The sequence below is a fragment of the Tamandua tetradactyla genome, chromosome 6 (assembly GCF_023851605.1).
Source record: "Tamandua tetradactyla isolate mTamTet1 chromosome 6, mTamTet1.pri, whole genome shotgun sequence".
NCBI lineage: Eukaryota > Metazoa > Chordata > Mammalia > Pilosa > Myrmecophagidae > Tamandua > Tamandua tetradactyla.
The window spans coordinates 174,146,654-174,163,379 of NC_135332.1; the positions used below are offsets into that span (position 1 = coordinate 174,146,654).

General features: G+C 57.7%; 1 protein-coding gene across 3 annotated transcripts in view; it reads right to left on the reverse strand.

The window, feature by feature from the left end:
• The window catches only part of CYRIB (CYFIP related Rac1 interactor B), a 197,033-nt gene extending 183,879 nt beyond the window's left edge, over positions 1-13,154 (reverse strand). For all 3 annotated transcript variants that reach the window (XM_077167657.1, XM_077167663.1, XM_077167664.1), the window contains exon 1: positions 13,069-13,154. The gene's annotated coding sequence lies outside the window, so the exon portion shown is untranslated. The remainder of the gene's footprint in view (positions 1-13,068) is intronic.
• Between the last annotated feature and the right edge of the window lie 3,572 nt (positions 13,155-16,726).

Here is a 16,726-nt window from a genome sequence, read left to right on the forward strand (position 1 = left end):
TTTAAAAATACACCAATTTCAACTTTCCACCCAAAGTAGAAAATCAGTTCATACATTCATTCATCAGACATATGTTCAGCACCTACGAACAGTCACCTTTCGCTATTTTGTGCCTCCCTTAAAAAGAAACAGCCGAGGAGTTTAAAATCAGAACCTCTCCCAAAGGCAGGCAAAGATGACAAGTGGGTTGCGTAACAGACACAGAACTGGAGAAGAAAACCCTGCATTTTAAATGCCAGAGAAACTGTCCGGAAACTCGCAATCCCATAAAGGGTTTACAGCTCTGCCATCGCGGAGGGGCCTTCACCTCCTTACGGGGTCCTCTCTGCCCCTGCACCCCCCATCCCCCAGCACAGGTTTTGAAAAGAGGTCCCTTCTCCCCAGCCCCACCTGGGAAACCAAGCACTCCCTCTCCAGATGCAAGGGAGGCTCAGGGGAGACTGAAGGTGCTGCTGGCACAGTCCTTGGCTGCACTGCAGGACACAGGGCGCACGGCAGCCTCCACCCGCGACTCCCCCATCTGCACCACAAGTGCATTTTTGCTTTGGCACAAAGCCATCCAAACAGAAGATGCTTGGATACCGCTAATTAGCCGTCATTCATCTCACCTTTCCCTGAACATAATTTCTCTATGACTTGGTATTGCATTCCCTTAATCCTTCAGCTACTGACAGGGAAGGAGGGATGTGACCCCAGAAAAATCAGGTGCCCCCTCTCTGACCACCTCCCCACCCCAGGTCTCCTCATTGGTAAATCGTTTCATGCATAGGTCTTTGTGAGTCTGACCCAATGGTAGATATCACATTCCAGAATTTCTGTTATCTGGCCTGTTAGTATTTTTTAAGTTCTTATTTTGAAATAATTTCAAACTTACAGGCAGTTACAAAACTAATACACAACCAATACAGAGCACTCCAATATACCCTCCACCGAGACACTCAGCTGGACCAATTTTTAACATTTCGTCTCATCTGTTCTATCAATTCTATCTGCCCATCGAATCAGGCCATCTATGTCCTAAAATTTGAGATTAGATTGTATCATCACCCTCCCTGAACAATTAAAATTTACATATTTATTTCCCAAGAGACTATTACTATCGTAATCCCAGGAATGCCTGGACCTGAGTTTGACTAACTGACTTGCGCATGGTTTAAGTGATCTAAACGTGGCTTTTCTTTCTTTGCCTGGAAACCGTAGAGTTCTAGGTTTCTTAGGAAAGGAGAGGAAAACATCATGTCTGCTCACGCTAACGCAGCCCCTGACCCCATCTGGGTGCATTTCCTTCAAGTGTTCTTCTGTTTTTTAAATAAAGGCCTGTTTTTCTAACTTCCCCACAGTCCCCACAGCCCTGAGTGGCCAAATAACATTCCACTGTGTGGCTACAGCACGGCCGACTGAGGGACTTGGTTACTGTCAGGCACAGCTTATTTCCAACTACTTTTGAAAGAGTAAATAGGCTGGGCTGAAAGTCTCTGTGCAGCTTTTTTGGGGCATATTTCTGTATTTTTGGTTCCTTAGGACGATTCCCAGAAGCGAGCCCACTGCATTAAGAAAAGCTAATACCCTACGGATTGTGACACCCGCCACGTTGCTGCAGGACCCAACCAGCCACGCCAGAAGTCACGGGTGGGCACCAAGGGACGGCTCTGTCCCATCCCACTTCCACGCAGTATCTAGAACAAGCAAATTCACAGAGGCAGGAAGTAGAGTGGAGCGCCCGGGCTGAGTAGGGTGGAGGGACAGGGGTCACTGCCTGGTGGGTGCAGGTTCTGCCTGGGGTGCCGGGAAGGGCTTGGTAAGGGAGGTGCTGGCGGTGGCCCGGAACTGACTGTGAGCAACGCCGCTGCATCGTGCCCTGAAAAGGTGGTCACCGGGGTGAGCAGAGCAAAAAGAAGGGGAAGCAGCGGAGAGGACGCCGGCCCGGGGGCGAGAGCTCGCCGCCCCCCGGGTGGGCTCGGACGCCCGCGGGTGTCCCCACGCCGCTCGCGGCGCGCCGGGCCCGGCAAGCGCGGGTGCCTTCCAAGGGCGGGGGCTCCCCGGGGCGGAGCAGAGGTGCGGGCGGACGCGCACTCCCCCACGCCCCCTCCCCAAACGAGCTCCAGGCAATGCGGGGGCGGAGGCGGGAGCAGGCGCCTCTGCTTCTGGTTTTAAGTGTCCAAGGTCCTGAGACAGGGATGGGCTTATCTGGAGAGAGGCTTTCACACACCTCGTTGCAGGCGGCGGGGGGGCCGAGGAGGAGGAGCGGCTGGAGGAAGGGGGCGGCCCCTGCAAGGTCGTACACAGTTTATTCCGCATTTACTCCTGAGAGGGGGGTGGCCGAGGGTAAAGCCAGAAGCATGCAAATGTCGTTTTTCTAAACTTCCCCTGCATTTCACCACCAAAACTTTGAGAAATGCTGCTTGGGAAAGAGACAGTTGAACTCAGAGGCAGAGCCTCGGGGGCCGTGGGGGTCTCCAAAGGCTGGGGTGGGGGGCGTGCTCGTGGGCGCAGGCCGGGGAGCTCTTTCAGGGCAACTTGAGACTCTGGCATTCAACCTCGGGCATAAAACCTCGGGTGTGCAGGAAACGGACAGGCGTGAAGATCCTAAATCTAGGAGCTGCTGCGACAAACAGAGGCTCTTTTTTTTTAATTAAAAAAACATTGCATCAGTTACTCCCTGCACTTCCCGCCCCGCGCCGGGGGTCGGCGAGTCGGAGGCCGCGCTCCCCGGCCCAGCGGCCCTTGCAGCACCTGAGCCCGCAAGGTCGGGCCCCAAGGGGACGCGCCACGGCGCTGGAGGGGGACACGCACGGCGGAGAGGACGGCGTCGGGAAGCAGAGTGCGCCGCCATCACCTGCATGTGGGGCACCATCACCTCCTGTCTGGGCCACCTGGGGGAGAACGCCACCCCCACGCCGCCTCCGGGAGCTGCCCGAGTCCAACAGGCAGCAGCAGCTTGGGGAGGCCTGGAGCAATGCCAGCCCCAGCCTTGACCCCTCCCCCCCCCCACCAGGTCTGGCCTGGGCACTGACCCCCTGGCTCAGGTTCCCTGGGAAGGGCTGGCCTGCACGCAGGCCCTGGCCGGTCTGCTGTCTGAGCCATCCTCCCCACCCACCTGGGCCAGGCCCCACCCGCCTTGCCTGCCTGGCCACCTCCTGCACACCCCTGCCTCCCTGAGCCTGGAGGGTCCACGTTAGGGAGGTCTCCCCAAGCCACCGAGCCTCTCTCTGTACCCCTCACGGCCCCTGAGGCTCTGCCTCTGAGTTCAACTGTTTCTTTCCCAAGCAGTATTTCTCAAAGTTTTGGTGGTGAAAAACTGTACCCCTGGACGAGGACCCCCGTAGTTGCCAGCACTGGACTGGGCAGTCGCGGCCCTCTGGGTGTGACACGCACTGGCAGCTTGTGGGCTGGTGGTGGGGCCGAGGCTCTTGGCTCCCTTGTATTTCTGCCCGCGGGGGTCTTCCCCAGCCCTGGCCGAGGCAGTGTCAGGCGTGTGACCCTGAGTGACACACTCAGCCTCTGTGCCAAGCCGAGCTCACTGCGGCCACACACACACACACCGTGCAACTCTGGGCCGGGCCTTTCCGCCCTTAGCCTCGGCCTCCCCGCTGGTCCAGAGCGGGGCTGGCCTGGATGTCGCTCTGTAAACGTCTAAGTGGGGAGACCACAGAACTACAAGCCTGGACACATTCACAGGTGATCCATCGCAGAGTCGCCGGATGAGGGGGGCTGGGCCCGGCTGGTGAACCCAGGACTAGAACCCGGAGCCCCAGCACGACCCAGCTGGGGAGACAGGCCAGCACGGGCCAGGGCTCAGGCCCTGCGGTGGAATCCCCGCCACTTAGCAGCTGCACGCCCTTAAGCAAGTCCTTGACCTTGCCAGGCCTCAGGTTCTTCATCTGTGAACTGGGGATAACAAGACCCACCTGAGGTCACTGTGAAGCTGTAAGGAGGTTTCACTTGAAGAAAAGTTACATATACATATATATATATTGCATCAGGCCTCGCGAGGCCAGGAGGCTGCCCATTCCTGGCCATGGGGCTTCTCGTACTGGGCAGCTGGACACCCAAAGAGTCTCCAGGGTTAACCACACTCAAGCACAAGAGGCCCCCGGAATTTATATATATATCTTTACTTGCAATCTACGTGACCCAGCCGGGTATCGGGAAAGCTGTGCACGCGCTGGCACGCGAGGCACAGCGAGCACGCGTCCGCTCGGGCACCCTCAGCCACGACCCGGGGGCCACACACTCTCTGCAGTTTAGAAAACCTGAATGCTGAGGTGTGTTTTCACAGGTCTGCTGTATGGTCTGCTGTGCACGGTTGCTGGGATCACACACTCAGGCATGCCCATCCGAGCAGCATGGCACACACACATCAGGGTACTCTCCTCCGGGAGCAATTTGGGGGTTTGTCAGGAACCGTTTCCACTCTGAACTTCGATCGGCGGGGCCGACCTGCAAACTCCATGAAGATGGGACTTTGCTTGTAAGGTCTCCTCTCCTTTGGCACTTCTGGGTCTTGGGGACGTGTCCACCTTATAGGCACCAGCAGAAGCTCAGACCACCTGAGACCAGCACAGGGCACCCAGTGCGCCCAGGGGAGGGGCTACCCAAGGAGAGGCTGTGGCTGAGGCGGGGGCAAGTGGCCGCCCTCCTGCCCACAGGTGGCAGGGTGCCCTGGCAGGGCTTTCACCTCTCTGCTCTGGTCCCTAATTATTTAAATGCGGGGTGACTCAATGATTTCCCAACTCCCGAGTGACTCGGCAACTCCCTCACCTCATCTGCACGGCTCCCCGCTTGGATGAGAACAGGGGCCTCCCCAGGGGGACCCAGAGAAGGTTATGCTGGTACCACGCGCATCTCCTCGGCAGGCCTGGCCCTGGGTCAGCCACCTGCTAGCAGTCCCCTGCTGTCACCCCCCACTCCTGCTGTGCCTTACGGATTCTATTTCCCTTAGGGGCCACGGCCTGAGGGGGGGGGGGGACTAGGTGATCCTCAACGTCCTTTCCATCTCACACCAGCACAACCCGTCCCCGACACACCCCGAGCTAGCAACTGACCTTACATGCACAAGTGATTATAGATGGTGGGGGTCCCCCAAGCGAGTGACGGGGGCCACTGCATCAGAATTACCTGAGGGAGCTTGCTAAAAACAGAGTCTTCACCGTCCCACCCATGGTTAGATGAAAGACATGCTGGAATATTCTGGGAAGTTCTCATATTGAAAATGCAGGAGGAAAGCGGCAGCAGAGGCGTATCCTGTATTCATCTTATTTCCTCAAATCCATAGGAACCTGAGCCCAGACTCCTCAGTGTTCCCTCCAAATCCACCCCTAAGTGCCTGAGGCTGCAGGACACTCCTCTCCCCAGATCTTTCCCTTGTGAGTGTGCAGCTGCAAGCCCAGCAATGCAGACGACACCATGTGCTATAAATCCCAACATCAAACTCACCCAGGGGTGTATGATTATCACCAGGAGTCATTTCACAGCATTTTTACCAAAACGCCTCACCACTCAAACCAGCCCAGAAATCCACCCACAACGAGTAATCCGCAAACTAAGAGCCTCCTTGGCTGACAAGTTCACTCCTGGTCACTGAGAGGTTTACTGCCCCAAGGTGCCCACTGAGGAAGCCACCCTGTCTTCTGTCTCCCGGCAGCTGCTGCAGCTACTGCACAAGCAGGTGTTTCCATGACAGCCACGCTCACCGAGAGGAGGGGGAACAAACAGCAGGGGGCGCTGGAGTGGGCAGGGCACCCCAACTCCAGCGTGGGCGGGGCACCCCAACTCCAGAGTGGGCAGGGCATCCCAACTCCAGAGTGGGAAGGGCACCCCAATTCCAACGTGGGCGGGGCACCCCAACTCCAGAGTGGGAAGGGCACCCCAATTCCAGCGTGGGCAGGGCACCCCAACTCCAGAGTGGGCAGGGCACCCCAATTCCAGCGTGGGCGGGGCACCCCAACTCCAGAGTGGGCAGGGCACCCCAATTCCAACGTGGGCGGGGCACCCCAACTCCAGAGTGGGAAGGGCACCCCAATTCCAGCGTGGGCGGGGCACCCCAACTCCAGAGTGGGAAGGGGCACCCCAATTCCAGCTCTGCCTCTTTTTTAGCCTCTAAGTTTTCTCCTCTGTAAAATGGGAATGATACTACCTGCCTCTCAGAGTTATGGAGAACAAATAAAACATGCAAACTCTAAAGCACGTGGTGGACATCTAGTAAGGAAAAAGTGTTATTACTAAAAGGAGACCAAAAAAACCCAACCTCCCCCAAAAGCACCCCATGATGTTGACAGGAGCCCTGTTTGACAGTGAGCTTATTTCAAGGCCCCAGGACAGCGGGCCTCTGCCTGGGCCATCAACATCACCTCAGCACAGGCACAGCGCCCGCCTGCCCCTTGGGTCGGCCCCCGCCTGGCCTCCGAGACGCCTGGGTGATGTCCAGCCTCGGGAGAAGGACCCCTCCAGTTCCTGATGAGAAGCACGAGGCCTAGAGGGGCTGAGCCTCACTCAGTCCTCAGGGAACAAACTGGCATTCCTTCCTCCTCTAAGCGGCTCGGACCCCTCGGGAGCTTGCCTGGGGGACGGCCGCAGACCAAGTATTCAGGCCCCGCGTGTGTCCCTCTCAGGGCCCAGCCCACCTAATGAACCGGGAGCCCGAGGCATGTTCCGAAATGACTGGAAAACGCCGCTTCTCAGCAGGCACGCACACCTCCATCTGCTCCCTCAGTGGCGGGGCCGATGAGCAGACCCAGCCAGGAGCAACCCGCAAAGCCAGAGTGGAGGGCAGCGGGCACACCCCGGAGGACGCGGCGGCGGGTTTCCCGCCCGCCCTGCCTTCCGCCGTCTCCTTCAGCTCTCGTTCTGAGCAAAGCCCAGGCGGCGCGGAGGCTGGCAGGAAAGGCCTCCCTCGGTCTACCCGCGCCCCCAGCCCAGCCCCGAAGCTGTGTACACAAGGACACCCAAATGATCGAGCGCCCACTGTATACCGAGCTCTAACCCAGCACAGGAACGGGTATTTTGACTTCATTAGGAGCGTCGACAAGGCGCAAAGCCAGCCTCGTGACCCAGGCTGCAAAGCCCTCCACCGGTAGAGCCTGGGTCGGAACCAAGACCCACTCGGCCTCACGGCCCACCCTGCCCCCTGCCCCTGTCCCTTGGCATTGGAGACCCCAGAAGGCCCAGCCACCAAGGCCACACAGGATTCAGATTTGCATAAGGCTGCTTCAGCAAGTTTGAAAACTTCTTCAAGAAACATCCCCCTCCATCAGCTCCCACCACCTCTGCCGGGAAGCCAGCACGGGACCTGCCTGTGCCCAAGTCCTTCGCGGGGAGGGTATTTAGGGAGCACCGCTGCACCGGGATATGCTGGGGCTTTTAGCCACACGACCCCACTTAGTACTCCAAACAGCCCAGAGACGTGACGCTGGTTAGCTCGGTTTCACCCATGACATTCCTGGTTCAGAGAGGTGAGCCTATCTGCCTAAGGTCACACAGCCACTGCGTGGCTGGGCCAGGATTCCAGCCCTGACTCCCTCGACTCCACAGTGCAACATTTTATCTGTGGAGCTTTGGTTTAAATTCCAAACAGCTTTAAGGCTTCAGACAGGGCAGTACAGGAGACACTAGGAACAAGGGAGGTACAGAGTGGACTTTTCTCCCTCTTCCTGCCTGGCTTCCCCTGCCCTGGCCTCCCCTGCACGACTGCACGCCGGGTCTCCCCTGCTCTCCCCCAGCCCCACTACTTATCCTGGGATGGCGACAGGGGGCAGGGATTTGCCATTAGTCTCCCATGCTGCCGCTTTCAAAGCCGCCCCTTTCCCACGCTGGACCCCCTCTTTCTCTGTGGACTTAAGAGCTCAGTCTTGTGCTGAAGGGACATCAGGACAGAGGCACATCCTGAGCTGGGGAATGATGCCTGGCCTGTACCTGTCTGCCATCACAGCTTCGCTGCCAGAGCACCGCCAGCAGCCGTCTTAAAGGTGCTCACGTGCAGCAGAGGTAGAGGGAAAACTCTGCGTGGAGCCAGAAGATGTGGGCTCCAATTGCTTTGCCTCCTGGGCCCCAGGTCCCTCAGCTCTCTGCGAGTGTGGACTGCTTCAGGCTGGCGGTTCCTGCTCAGTCCTTCCAGACCACCGGCATGTGTGAAGGCGCTACCCTGTCCACACTGCTTTTCTTCCTTCCCTCCCTGCTCCTGGGTGTGAAGCCTGGTGGTAGATACAGAAGTTTCTCTTCCCACCATCCCTCTGTGCTCCCACAGAAGTCCATCCCAGGACTCTGTCATTTTACTGCACGTCTTTTGCGCGTCTCCTCCTCCACTAACCATGCCAGGATCCCAGCAGCAGCTCAGTGCCACGCAGGTGAGAGCAGGGGGTGGGACGAGATGCTCTCCCAGGTCTCTCTCCTCGAAGCATGTTCCGCAAACCAGAGGCATCAGCAACACAGGCGAGCAGGTTAGCAATGCAGACCCCCCGGGCCTCCTGGCTCAGAATCCATACGGCGGGCAGGCCACAGTGGCTCAGCAGGCAGGAATGCCTGCCTGCGATGCCAGAGGACCCAGGTTCGATTCCCGGTGCCTGCCCATGTTAAAAAAAAAAGAATCCGTACGGAAATCCCCAAGGGATTTGGAAGCATGTGGAAGTTTGAGGAGCCCTGCTCCAAGGCACCTGTCATCTCTGAAACTCCCCCAACCCACATCCCTCGCTTTTTACCTACAGGCTCCCAGCTTGGAAGCCTTAGCAGGACCCACTAAAATGTAACCCACCAGTAACCAAAGGCGTTTAGCCTTAGGAACCTTCTAGAAGCCTACCAATGGTTCCCACAAGCAGGCTCCGAAATGTGCAGCCCTTTGTGCAGGCCACATGTCCTGAGTCTTGGGGAAGCCCAGACAGCTTTCAAAACATCCGAGGCCCTTTGTACTTCCTGAATGATGTCTCTGGAAGCCCACAAGTGTTCCAATTTAAAAAATTAAAAAAAAAAAACTTTGGAGGCCCCCTACCCTTAGTTCTGGCCTCCTCGCTGGGATGTGGCACCCTCACCCTGCTGCCCTACCTATAAATGGTGATCACACCACGACTGACATTTGAAGGCAGAGACAGACAGACAGCCTGCCTACCCATCCATTCCTGGGTCCTTTCTTCGTTTTCTCCTCTGGACATTCAGTCAACACGGAAAAAAAAAGGAAACTGCAAAACACGTTTCCAGTTTTTGGTTTTTTTTTAAATAAATTCTGCAATTCCTCTAATGGTTTCAGATTATCTTAAATATTTATAAAAATCATCCTCAGCAACACTTGTTTAAACAAATCTTCTCGTCGACTTCGATTATTTATTTATTTATGAACACCATGTCTCCTCTCCCTGAGCAGATGGCAGCTAGTAAGTCTTTGGAAAGGAGGGGGAAAAAAAATCAATGGGACCGAATATCAGCTCAATGACTACTCAATTTACTCTTCCCGACGAGCTCTAGTACAAATTCTCTCTCCACTCACTGGAAGCACCACACGAAGTCAACAATTGACTTAAAAAGCACACTTGGACTTGGGAAAATTTGGAGGCTCCAGCTTCAATCTAGAAACAACCTGCCAGCAGAAGGGCTTGTTGGTTCCCCAGCTGGAAATGGGAAATGTAGCTGTGACGGGGGAGAGGCAGACGGTGGGGGTGAGGGCAGGGACAGAGAGAGCACACGGGGTGGGGGTGAGGGGGACAATTGCTAAACACCGACTATCTGCCAAGCCCTGTGTCTTCCCATACATACTCCGATTTGGTCCTCACAGCACTTCCTGGTGCTAATTATTGGTCCTCATTTGAAAGATGAAGGCAGAGAAAGAAAGAGAGAGAGAGAGAGAGAGAGAGAGAGAGGAAGTTTCTCGCCAGAGCTACCAAGCAGCAGAGCCAGCGCGCATACCCAGACAGTCTGGCCTCAAACCCATAGGCAGTCCACGCTGCCTCTAGAAGCGGAAAAGAACGAAAGGGAAAAAATGTCCTTAAACTCATGCATCCATGGCTACAAAATCATTAGCCCTCTTCCAACCAGGTGAGGCCCCCACCCTTTTAAAGACTTTCAAAGACTTAACACCGAAAGTACTACCAAAGCAAGAGGAACTTCTCGAGAACCTGGGGAAGGAAAGTCTCAGCTGGCAGCAGGAAGGGCCATGAGAAGACATGAAATGAGTGGCAGAGATACACAAACTGTCGACTTTAAAAAGGAAGGGACCAGGTGCACAGGTAGTTCAGTGGTTAGAATGCTCGCCTTTCATGCAGGAGACCCAGGTTCGACTCCCGGACCATGCACCCCCCCCCAAAAAAAATTAAATAAATAAATGGGAGGGGACCCTTTGACCTTCAGATATGGATATAAAACATGACCACAATGAATCTTGTTTTCAACCAGACTTTATCAAGTGAACCCCAGAAGGAGAACAAATTAATAATCAGCCTCTCCCGGGACAAATATGCTTTTCTTGAGAAAGTCCAGTTGAAATGAAGGAGAGATGGTGCTGGCCTTGAAGTGCTCGCACTCTAGCAGAGGATATGCCTGTCGATGGCCATCCCAGTTTCGGGGGTGCTCGCGAGAGCCAGGCCCCAGGCTGAGGCTTCACTTGTGCTGCTAACAGGAGAGAAGCCCACGACGTATGCGTCCCATTTTACGAGTGGGAGCACTGAGGCTCCAGACGTGCAGACGCTCGGCCGCCCCGAGTGGGGAAAGAGCCGGCCGTGGAGTTGGGCCTGGTTCTCCCTTCTCCAAGCCGGCCCTGCCCGCCCTGAGACACAGGGGCTGGGCTCATCGTGTCCGTTTGCCGACGGGGAAATTTGGCCTCCCAGAGGGCACACGGCCTCCGCGCGCACTGGGCTCGCCCAGCCGCCCCGGGACCCGCGCACGCCCTCCTGCCGTGCGCGCGCAGGGCCTGGGGTGCCACGTGGGGAGCTCGGGAGCACGCGGGGGGCACCGCCCGAGAACAATCTCCAGGTGGTGCGCTGACCCTGGGCGGGAGAGGCCCGGTGGCACAGGCCACCACTGTGTCCCAAAAGCCCAGGCCCAAGGCGCAGAAGGGAGCGCGGGCGGCAGAAAAGAAGGGCGCTTTGCAGGCAGAAGACGCGGGCGAGGAGCCCGAGTCTGCCCCCCACTGGCTAAGTGTGGGTCTCGAGGCAAGTCCTGGGCCCTCCCTAAGCCCCTGTAAAATGAGAATAATATCTCGACTTCACAGGTAACCGCATACTTCCACTTTACAAGTAACTGTGGCCACTCCATGAGTTAAAAATGAGCCAATATACGCACAAACTGTAGCTTGTTACTGTGGGAAGTAACAGTAACTCAGCCTCATCTCCTGCCCTCCCGATGCCTTCGGCTCTATAGGGGCAGTGAAAAGACCCCACAGCCAAGGATCCTAAGAGAGGTCAGAGAGAAGAGGGGATAGCTGTCAGGGGAAGCAAAACAACTCGGACATGAAGGAGGAGTTGCAGAAAAGCCTGCACCTGAGAGCCACTGCGCAGGACCCCGGGGCCCCTCCCCAAGCCCACAGCCCAGCCGGACCCAGAGAATGCAAATGACACCCCAGCCTCGGGAGGGGCGCTCTCCTGCGGGCTGCCCACTTCTGCTTGCCCCACCACGAGAGAAAGCTCAGCTCCTCCCGCTTCCTCCACACTCACAGGAACCCCGAGGGCTGGGAACCAATCCTACTGTGTGCCCGCCCTGGCCGGCCATCTGGCAGGGGCCCCCCCAAATGCCAGGCTTCTTTTTTATTGCTACCAAAGGCAAGAATGGGGGAGTCTCAAAGTCGGAATTTAAGCTCCTTTTCACAGGGGAACGATATTTTTACAAGATAATCCTCCCGGGGAGAGGTGGAGCCCAGTGAGCCCAGGTGGCAGAGGCAGCTCTGCAGGAACTGTGAGATGGGTGTCACCCACCCAGCAAGGAAGATGAAATGTGGAACCATGGCCGCTCCCTTCTCAAAATTCACCATGGGTTCTGATCATTCATTTCACAGATACCTTCGGAGTGCCTCGCGTGTGCCCCGCCACCCCTTCTCCGCACTGGGGTTGGGAAAATCAAAGGAGCCTGACAATCCCACTTTGAATTACGTGGTCAGGAGCTCCCCTGGCCTGTGCTCCAGGGGGACTCAGGAGCCTAAGCCTCCGGGAGGGTAAACGACTTGCCCAAGGTCACACCGGGGCCACGAATCAACCTAGGTACAAAGGGCACGTGACACCCCCATCAGCCCCTCCCCGCCTCCATTTGGGCAGCAAGGTGGGATCAAAGGCGCCCCCCCTCCACTACCAGCACCCAAACCCCGGGCTCCAGCAAGGGAAGTCCTGGGTTCCTCTTTCCTTCCACTCCAGACAGGGGACGCAGGTTGCAAAGGACACTCTGGTTCGAGCCCCAGCGTGTGCGTCCACAGCCCCAGGAAAGTCCTGCAGGCTGCAGGGGCCTCCACGAGCTGATAGGGCCCTGCCATTAGAGAAAGATAACGAAAAGATGAAGGGCAAGAGGAAGTGCTCTTTAAAAAGAGTGGGCTGCTACCCTAGGAGGAAGTCCTGAGACCAATGGAGATTTTTTCATACACCCCGCCTCTAGTTCCTCAATTCTAGGCGACTGGCCTCCCAAACCCCAAATGCAAGTTACCTGGGGGGTTGCACTGCGCCCGGGGCAGGGCCCCCCTTCTCAGGGTGGCGAGGCCGGTCCCTGCGCCCCCATCCGGCGCACAGAAGGGTCTGTCCGGGGGCAGACGCCCCGGCGCCCCCTCCCTAGGGGCGCCCAGCCCTCGGGTTGCGCGGGGCGCCGCTGCGTGCTCCCCACAGCTGGCCGGTCCCGGGCGCAGCCCCGCCGCACGCTCCCCTCGCGTCCTCCCGCCACCTCCGCACGGCCAGCCCGGCCGGCCTCGACGCCCCTGGCCCTCCCGACGCCCCTGGCCCTCCCGACGCCCGCTCTCCATCCGCAGCGGCCCGGAGGGCACCGCCGCCCCTCCCCGCTCCCAGCACGCGCGCGCCCCGCACCCCGCGCCCCGCGCCCTCGGGGGCTGCAGCTCGGCTCCAAGGGCGCGCGCGCGGACGGGCGGGCGGAGGCGCCGGCGGAGCCCCGGGCACGTACCTGGCGAGCCGGGCGGGCGGCGAGGGGAGCGCGGGCGCTGGGGCGCAGGAGCTCGGAGCCTCCGGGGCCGCCGCCGCCGTTTCCGGGTTGGCGGCTCGCGCGTCCCCGCCACCGGTTTGCGCGCTGTGCCCGCCGAGGCGGCGGCGGCAGCAGCAGCAGCAGCGGGAGCAGCGGCCGCGGCGAGGGCCCCGCGAGAAATAACTATAAAAGGAAGAGACGCGGCGAGGAGGAAGAGGAAACGCGGTTTACCTTCGAGCCGCCGGCGCTGGCACAAAAGCAGGACGCGCGCCGCCGCCTCCCCCCGCCGCAGCCCCCGCGCCCCGGCCCCGCCGCACCGCAGGGGCCCCGCGTCAGCGCGCGCAGCGCCCCGGGACCGCCCCGCGCCGGCCCCCACCCCAAAACCCGCGGCGGGGAACGCGGGGCGCGGCTCCGGCCCGGGCCCTCCCGACCCGAGCGCCGGGGCCCAGAGCTGGGTGACCTTGGGCCGGTCGCAGCGGGCGGGGGCGAGGGGTGCGGAGAGGCGCTTTGGGGGCTCGCGCCCTCCTGGTGGGGGCAGGGGGCTTCGGCTGTGGGAGGCGCGGGGATGGCCCTAGGGCGCAGCCCCTTCCCTGGGCGGGGCTCAGCCTCGAACCTCTGGGTTCTTGCTCTCAGGGGCGCCGGCCCTGGCCCGGCTGCCCTCCCCACCTGGGCAGGGGGTCGTGACAAGGTCGGCCTGCCCACCCGCAGCGGGGCCACTGAGCCGGGGTGCATTCGCATCCTTCGCTCAGTCCTGCACCAAATCATTTACTGCGGGCCTACTAAGTGCCAGGACTGTCCTAGGACCAGGGGTCCCAGCTGGGAACCAAAAGACAATCCCTGCCTGGGGAGGAGGGCGGCAGGTGGTGACCAAGCATGGAATGTGTCTGGTGCTGCCAAGAACTTTGGGGACAAAGAAAGTGGGGGGTGGCTGCTGTGCTGTCCTAAGTGGCCCTCCCAGGACTTTTAATTTAATACAGAAAGCCCTGATAAAAGTGCCTCCAGGCCCTGGTGTTACGGGTGAGCCCTTGTCTATAGGAGGAAAACTGTATTTTTCTCCCGGAGCAGGTTGTGCCTGAGAAATGGGTTTTCTCCTGTCCCGGCCCTTGCTCTCCAGCCTGCAAGCCCGTCCTGTCCTGGTCATGAAGTCCTGCCCCATTTCTCAATGAACTCTCTAAAACACAGCCCGCCGGCTTCCAGCCTGGCCTCCAGAGGGTCACCAGTGCCCCTGCCCGCCGCACCCCACCGCCCACATCTCCCCGGGCCCAGGGGGCTGGGGTGGCAGCTCCATGCGTGGGTGCCCACCTGCTGTCGGGTGCTGGCCTACCTGAGTGTAACCCACCCGTTCTGACAAGGATGCCTTACGTCTTTCACTGGCCCAGGCCCAGGGCTAGAGCTGGAGGTACAGACGGACAAATGTCAACCGAGCCCTCCGGGGCTCTGGGTTCCTGGGGGGGGAGGTAGGGGTGTCATTTGAATAAGCAACGATGATGATGTGCCCAGGAGTCAGAGGCAGAGTTCCTGCCCGACTTAGAAAGGAGGACACCAAAGACAGGAGGAGAAGGGGCTCAGCAAACCCTAGAAGTTTTGAGAGACCTGAAAACCAAGGGAGGCTGAGAACGGTGGGTGCGAGTCCTGGCTCTGCCCCCAGAGACCGTGTGGCCCTGGGCCAGCCTCTAAGCTTGCCTGAGCCTCAGCGCCCTTGGCCCTGAAAGAGCAGGATGGGGACCCGCCTCGCAGCGGTGGCGTGCGAGCTGGCAGTAGGTACGACGCGACTGGGTCTTCCATTGTCAGCGGGCGGAGTAGCAGGGAAATCAGAATCAGGCAAGGCTGAGTTTAGTTTCTTTCTTGGTCACTTTGGGAAGATTTCTGAAGTGCTAGCACAGTGCTAGCCATGTGCCGAATGCCGGGTCCCGCTCAGTTAATTCCCACAGCAGCCCGGAGAGGCAGATCTGCAGTGCTGTCTGCTCTGTGGGATGCCCCTGAAGCCGCGGGAGGAGGATGTCCAGGGTGGTCACCCTAACTAGAGAGCAGCGGAGCTCGAGCTCTCAGTGCCTCCGAGCTTCAGTTTCCTTGTCGGTGAAATGGGATTGGCAGCAACTCCTTCACTAGGTGGTAGGGGAATTAAATGAAATAGCACATGTTTTGAACCCAGCAAGTTAGGAGAACCTGGGGTGGGGGCTGTCGGCATGGTGTGGCCATGATCATAATTACCGCGGAAGGGGAGGAACTTTCTGGCATGCTGAGGGACTGCAAGCACTTTGGTGTGCCGAGGGGTCAGGCAGCTGGGAGGAATAGGTGGGGGGTTGGCAGTGGCTGGATCACACTCACCCTGCACTCCACCAAATCCAGAGAGCCTGGGATGAGGCGTCCAGGTCGCATGCATGTGCCTCAGAGAGGACAGTCTCCACCAACTGGATACACTGAGGCAGCTAACTGGGCTCAGACAGATCAGGTCCCAATAAGAATAGACAAATTCAAGCAAATGGAAACCTGAGATAATGCCTGGGGAAACTTTTGAAAATTCACCACTGCAGTCACCTGCCCTGTTTTCCTGGGGCATCACCCTTGCCAGTAGCAGGGAGCAGTCTCACATCCTGTGGAGAGCACTGTTTTTGGAGTCTGGAAAACCCGCCTGCAGTTTCCAGTTGTTCCATCCTGGTCGAGTCATGTAACCTGATTCCTTTTAATTTCCTCATCTGTAAACTGGGACTAATAATGCTATCTTCTGTTTTTGAGTGGATTACGTGAAATAATGAATTATTGATGCTGTGTAAACTGTAAAGTAGCATGCACCTTTTAGTTTCAATGTTAGAATCCTGTTCTCTCATAGCACTTGCAGTCCACACGTCTTTCCATCATCTGTGCACAAGCCCCTCAAAAATCTGGCTCCAAAATGTGTTTGTCTGCTGAGCTTTTGCTCTTTCATGAGAGCTATTGTGTATAGAAGGTAGCAGAAGGCAGAAGTCAAGAGAGCTGGGGACTCAGGTTTTTGTCCTGCTGTTTGGTATTTTGCAAAGAAGCTGACTCCACACTCCACCTTGATAAAAGCAAGCTAAGTGACATTCTACGTATGCAGTAGTTGGGCTCCCCACACCTCTGGCCACTCAGAGTGCCCCAGTGCTTCCCTAGACACAAGGCTCATGCCTGGGGGGTGTGGGTCTAGAACTGCAGATGGCCCAAGGGGGCTTGACCAGTCCTTTAGGTTGGAGAATTCACTCCCTGAGATGAGGCAATTTGCCCACAAAGATGGAGCTGGCCCTCAGGCTGGAGCAGGGATCTTAACCTCGGGATGCAGGATCCGGGGTGTTAAAAGATAGCAGGAAAAAGGCAAAAGCATCTCCGGTGTCCATCAGCAGGTGAATGGATAACAAAACGTGCTACCAACATGCAATGGAATATTATTCAGCCATAAAAAGGAATGAAATCCTAATAAATGCTACAATCTGGATGAGCTTTGGAATCGTTTTGCTAAGTAAAAGAAGCCAGACATAAAAAGACTAATATTGTAGGATTCCACATATCTGAAATAACCAGAGTAAGCAAATTCATACTAACAGGAAGCAGATTAGAGGTGACCAGGGGCTGGGGAGGGGGGTTTGGGGAGGGAGTTTCTGTTTGGGGTGATGAGAAAATTTGTTAA